The following is a 6,952-nucleotide window of genomic DNA, read 5'->3' on the forward strand; positions in this document are numbered from 1 at the left end:
AGGTCTAACTTGGTAAAGTTGGTGAGGCCTAACTACGAGGCCTAACTGCCAGACCTCAGCCAAAAATTTAGGCCTCACTTGCATATTCAACTTTTCCGAGCCATGATGTTTCTGCTGCTGCTGCCACTGTCAGTTGTCAGCGGGGTTTCGATGACTCAGAGATTTTGAAAGCCCGACACGTGACCCAGAAAATAAGAGTGACGCGAAAGAGAAACTGCGCAGGAATCGGGGTGACGCGACGAACCTCGGCAACTTACTGCCTACGTCGAAACAGCCAACAAGAGAGAAACGCTCTTCGAAATGCCCTTTTAAATGCTGCAGCTCGCGGTTTGAGTTTGAAAGTGTGTATGCACCCTAATGGAGGAACCGGAACTTCTCGATGGGAAACCCCTCGGTTCTTGCCGCCACCATCACGGCATAACGCGACGAATATGGCTGCGGACACGGCGCCTCGGTTGACTTCGAATTATGGCTGGTGCCGTTTTAAATGGGTTGGGGTCCGCTATCGCACGCGTGTTTTAGTGGCGCGAGACGAATGGGGTTCTTTTTCTTTTTTTGGCACGGCGGTGGGAGTCCAAACGACCTCCATTGTCAGTGATGGCGGAAGCGCGGCGTTTTTGCCCGTGGCACATCGTTTTAACCCCGTGAGCGTGAGGGATGCCCTTTTTTCAAAGAATGTGCTTTGTAAGTTTGGTGGGAGGGGGCGGAGCAGAGAGAAGGTGAGGTGACTATGGTGGCCTGCTACGGAAACGGCCTTTAGTTCCTGACACGGTAAATGTAATGAGGATGGGTTTTTTCATTGCTGAAATTTCAAAGCGTACCAGCAGTGGGCGTGCATCTATGTTATCGTAAAGGGCCGAAGCTCGTTTGAAGTGGGAAACAGCGCGGTGTTGCGTTTGGCGTTGGCGGTATGCAGGTTCCATCCCACCACTGTCAACCAGTTGTTGTGATTCGGGTCTGATCGGTCTTTATGGTTTACGTGGCTGGGGATGTGCCAGGTGCCAGGTGACCAAGAAGTCCGGGGCGACGTCCAATAGAAGAGAAAGGAGATTTTTTTACAACATTTACATTTTGACAGTTTCTATGTACGAGCACACGTACGAGCACACCTTCACAACACTGAAGGTCCGCTTTTTTAGCACTTCATTCCCCCCCCCCCCCCCCTCCTTCCTCTCGTGGGGGGAATTCACTGTTATTGTTCTCGGCCAATCACAATCATGAAATCGTTCGCAAAATACCGCCCATGACTTAATACCGTTCCGCCGGATTCTGCCTCCAACGTTGCGGAAACGCCCCCGCATACGTGGAAAGCGCGTGGTACTTTGGGAACCTCAAGTTGGTGCCGTTCTCACGGAAATTGTTGACGTTGGCCCCTTGCAAGGATTAGGGGGCTTTCCATGACGATCAGCTTGTCAGGGCCAGGAGACGAGCCTTCGCGGTAAATGTTGTTTCTACGAAGGGCGGCGTTGTCGTCGTCTTGAAGTGAGCTCTTTTGTTTGAATGCCACAGTCCATACCGTGACAGAAAAGAGCGGCATTTCCGTTTAACGATTCACGAGACCAACGAACCGTCTCGCCCATCAGCGCTGAACGGTCGAACAGCCGAAGATACGAAACATAATTGCTTGTCCATTAGTCTCAGGTGGCACTTATCTAGTCGCCAGCTCCCGGGGCTTGCAAAGACGAAGGAGCATGAATGGCCTTTCATCGCTGCAGGTTTGCCGGTACAGCACTCTTTGTCGAGAAGAGCCGCTGGGCACAACAGTGCTAAACGCCAATCTTAACAACGGAAACACGGGGGCTGACAGAAAGTAGTCAGCACAAGGCACTGTCAATATACCACCCAGCCCAACGTCACTCAGTGCCGAAACTCTTGTTACCGGTTTTAGGTGTGTCTGTCTTTCTTGAAAATTAAGCATATTTACGTCCGGCGCGCAGTTTTTGGAAGGTTGTCTTAATTTGACCTCACCATCTGCGCTCGCCAGCGTCTTGATACTTAGCCAGTAGCCCGGAGAACCTATTAGTCGATCGTCGGTACAAATGTATCGCAATCATCAGCTCGTTAAGCTAAAGGTCTGCACTACGTAATGTAAAACTGCAGCTGAAGAAGATCAGCACAAGTGGCCGATGACCAGAGCAGGAAAACTGCGGGACGCGGCGCTCTTGTTCCCGTGCGCACTGGTATCTAAAGTGCCACATGATTCGGCCTGCTAGGCAACAACAGGGTCACGTGCCGCAATTTATCTGATCGGGTTATTAGAGAGTTTTAGTTTCACGTACGTGGAAGAGTTCGCGTACGTGGAGCTCCTACGTGACTGAAATGCGCATGCGCAGAACGTGGAGTCCGCCCGCGCGTCTTTCGGACGTGCGTGAAAACTTCGCGCTTGCGTACGTGGCGGCCCGACGGGGTGCTCTGGCGAGTTACGAAACTATCGAGAGACAGCAGGTTTCAAGATGGCGGCAGACCAAGCGAACGCTCCGAGCAGTGCTCCGCGCCTAAGATTTTCAAAAAGTGACGACTTAGATCTACTTCGTGATGTTCGAGAGTGCAACCCATTCGAAGACATGATGCGGCATCCAATGAGATGGACTGAAATCACCGTGCGGCTGTCGGCGGCCAGGGGAAAAGTGTTCAGTGCTCGAACTGTGCACGATCGCGCAGACCTCCTGCTCACGCAGTACGCTGACAAGGACAGCAAAAGCCTCTGCACCTTGCTGCTTCAGTTGTGTGTAGCGCAAATAGATAGACGGTAAAGGTCAGTATATTTTTCGCATGCGGAAGCATCCATCGTATGTATGCGAGGGCTCCACGCAGGGACTTCTGGCGCTGCTTCTGCGTACGTGAAACTATAAACGTAGCGGACGCGTGCTGCGGAACATACGCAGAGTTCTCACGTTTGCGTACGCAAAGCATCCACGTACGTGAAACTAAAACTCTCTATTGGTCACTTGTGCTAAGTTTTTCCGCTGCAGCTGTATGAGAGCATGCTAATTAAAGCCTCCCAGAAAGCCAATCTTTCCGTGGAACCCTTAACTACGGCGTTGACCTCGAATTCTATTATTGCGATAGCAATTATATGGACATTCAAAAGCAGATTTCTGCCGTCGCCGTGAGGTTCCGTATGACGTCAACGGCGATGAAATTGTCGCCGCGCTCCGTATGCTGTATGTGCGAGTGAAATGGCGCGAGGGACGCGCGCTTTCACGGGGAGCAAACGCACGTCGGAGAGCAAACGCGCGTTCTGCGCCGTGCTCCCTGAAGGGCTGCAGAATTAAGCGTCTCTTTCCTCCTTTCCATATATAGAGAGCAAACGCAACGAAACGTCGCGCGAAAGGCTATGGGTGGACGGGAGGGAGGGAGGGAGGGAGGGAGGGAGGGGAGGCGACGTTTAGCTGCGGCACCAAATACGTATTTATATAAAAACGCCGCCTGCGTTCGGTGCGAACGCGGGCTAAACGCCGACGGCGTCGACAACTGTTCTGCGCTTTGCTGGTGCTGCTGCATGTCCAAGTTTATACAGCTGATAAAACTACTATCCTTACTGCGTATAGCTCTCTACTAATTTGCTATCGCAATTGGTGCTTCGCCTTTCGGGTGAAACTGCGACAAATTTTTTATTACTCGCTGTAGTGCAGGACATAACTGTTCTCTCGCGTCTAATGATTCAGTGATTGTATGAGTTGATTACTCATTTATCGATTAAAAAATTTACGCGTTTGTTCATTCATTCGTCACTTGACAGTGCTCCAAGGTATAAACGCACTTTGGAGCCAGGAATTTTGATTCTACATTTGAGAAAAGGTTGTGTAGGTGATGAGGTTGTTCTAGTTGCTACCAGCTCAAAACCGAATGCAAAACGAACTCCTAGGTTTAAGTTCTGAGAATGGAAAGACAGCGATCGTACATATGCTTCGTGACCACTTGCAAAGGAGAACAAATGATTCGTGCCGCCACCGAGCAAAGTCAGAAACCAGCTGCAAAGCCCTCGGTCGAAGTGCCGTCATTGCTGTAAGTTTCTCTTGACCATTAGCCCAGATTAATGACTGCAGCAACCGGTGCTATTGTTTGGTCCTGGCAGTAGCTAACGAAGTTTACTTCTCGTTTTTACTTTTATTCGACCACGAGTGAAACTTCGAGGCTGCGTTTGACGTGAGGCGTGCCTCGTCGAGTGGTTCGACGAAACGTTCGTAAAGGCAGAATGGTGTCCTTCCGGTCTGGAAGCGGGCGGCTTCCGGTTTGAGAGGAGGAAACGGGAGAACGAGAACGGGATGGTGGCACCGGTCGAGGGACGCGTATCTTCTCCCACATGGGGAGTGTCCCGAAAGAACAACAATGGCGAAAGCGGGCTTTACACACCGCCGGAGTGCGTCGGGTCTGTTTCCTGTCACGGATCGGCTCATCAATCTCTACTCAGTTCCCCTACTATACGCACCAAGGGTTTGGAGAGGGGGCGGTAGCGGCACTTTAGGCCACAAGGAAAAAGTTGCCACAGGCATACGTACATGAACCGTTCGCCTGTTGTTTGAGCCCAACCAACCAAGAGCCTGAATATATATATATATATATATATTCTTTACTACATTTCATAAACATATTTTGCGGCGGTAGCACAGAGCTTACCACCCTCTGCTGCCAAGCTACACGTCACGGGTTTGATTCCCCGCCAGGGCTTCACCATGCCAGTAGAGGGAGATTGCACAAAGAGTGTAATTATGTTTAGGTGCACGTTTAGGCCAAGTGCAACGAAAAGGAACGAAAAGGTCAAGTCATAAGGGGAGAGAGAATTCAGTGATATCCCGTTTCAGTGATATCCCGTTTGCGCATACAACATCAAAAGCAGCGCCGAGTTATTTTCCCATACCTGCTGTCCTTTTGTTTTTGTTTTTTCACAGCGGAGCTGCTAAAGAATCGCTAGGTGGTCTCGTTGTCGTGCGCATCATCGCCGAGCCGTGAGAGCGTGAGCTGGGGGAGAGTGAAAGCAGAGCATAGAGGAGGGGAGGTGCACAGAGAGAAAGAAACAGACAGGCAGAGAGCGAGAGAAATAAATAAATAAATAAATAAAACAAATCGAACTTTCTTGGTGACACGGGATTCGAACGAATGACTGCGCGAGACACCCACGCTTGAAGAAGATGCGTTTATGGGAACCATATGGTTGCATTGTACTGAAGATTGTAACACAACTTCTATGGGCAAGAGAAAGAGAAAATGAGAGCGAGAGAGACAGAGAGAGAAAGGGAGAGAAATGAAGAAACAGAAAGACAGAGAGAAAAAAGAAAGAGAGAGAATAGAGGAGAGAGAAAGAAAAAAAAAGAAAAACAATATAAACTTTCTTGGAGAGGCGCGACTGATACCCGTCGCGTACGCATGGTCTGATAGCGAGCGTCATACCCACTATACTATACACCCACTCTTGCAGAGCTCCGCTGTTTCATCAGATTTCACAAGCGTGGAACTGGCTTAATTTTTTTTTTTTTTTGAAATTGAAAAATCTGGCTTCAGGCATAAGAGAGCTGTGTGTTAATAAGTGCACCAGCATCTCCCGCACAGCAAAGCCTGCCGGCAATGTCGTCGTCTGCCAAAAAGGGACGTAATCTGGCTCTCCGCTCCACGTCCTATAGACATGGCCTAAGTGTTGCTGCTGCGACACTGCTATTTACGGAGTTAGAGGAAAGTAGGCCAGAAATCAGCACGACTATACCTTTCCAAGTACGTGATCGTATGCTTAGAATATGATGATTGTCGTGACCTCGACATGTGCGCGCGCGCGAGTCAAAGGAGACCTTGCACACTCTCATTTATCACAGTTACGATTCTATACTTTGTATCTCTTACAAACTCCTGTTTAGTGCGCACTGTGAAGCGCTCGCGTACGCTCAACACATTTCGAGTGTTTTGTTATAGAAATCTCCAAAACGGAGGAAATCTGCCTATAATGCTACAAAGAGATGCGCGATCGGCGGTGGGATCGAACCTCTGTCTTCCATCGCAGAATCTCATTGCCCTAACCATTGAGCCACGATCGCATGTACGTTTCTTTCGTGCCAAAGGTGTTCTTTGATTTGTCTGGCGCGGGCTTCACGTGCCAGTTTCTCTCATTGTTTCCTCGTGACAGTTAGCATCTTAAGATCGTGTATTAGAATGGCGTTGCCTTCACGACCGGTCCATATTCTTTACAGCAAAGCTGTATATGGTTAGCTTCTGGAGGATCGCGTCCGCGGACAAAACGACGCGTAGAACAATAATTTGAAGAAAGTGGGCCGATCATGGTGATATTGCGGAAATGGTCCATCCACAATGGCACATACCCTTGTCCTGTGGGCCGATCCTGGTGATAGCGAAGAAAGGGTCCAAGCTCAATGGCACATAACCCTGTGGGCTCTGGCACTTGTACCATGCCCTTGAACTACCCTTGTCACACGTCCAGAAAGACAAAAACAATGCGCCGGAGCGAGGAACGCTCTTGCCCAAACGCTAGTCTATACGACGTGTGTCGAAACGTCAGTAATAAAACGTAATAGTCTACCAACCAATAGCTTTGTCTCATTCTCTCTTGACATAGCCATTTCCCTAGCGACGTCATCAGTTACCCCTTTGACTCAGTATGGGTAAGACCCGTGTCAATCGCTCCGAAGAGGAAGATCGCGTCTTCGAGTAGCGCCGGCACACTCAAGAGCGCGAATGGATGCGAAAGCGACGAGAAGCCTAACGCGCAGCGGCCCAACGTGCTGCGGCTGATGGTGCAAGGTGGTGTGAATCTAGTCGCCTAAACTCGCCTTCACTCGCACATACAGCATACGGTGCACGGCGACGCAACAAATAACAGCTACATGACAAGTAGTGATAGACTTTTCTTTTAGCTCGGAAGCCTGCCTCTTGGTCTAATGCTATCCTTATTAGACTTTAAAGGCCAACTGTAGCGAAGTTTCACTTCGTGGAAATTGGTTATAAA

The sequence above is a fragment of the Dermacentor silvarum genome, chromosome 7 (assembly GCF_013339745.2).
Source record: "Dermacentor silvarum isolate Dsil-2018 chromosome 7, BIME_Dsil_1.4, whole genome shotgun sequence".
NCBI classification, from domain to species: Eukaryota; Metazoa; Arthropoda; class Arachnida; order Ixodida; family Ixodidae; genus Dermacentor; species Dermacentor silvarum.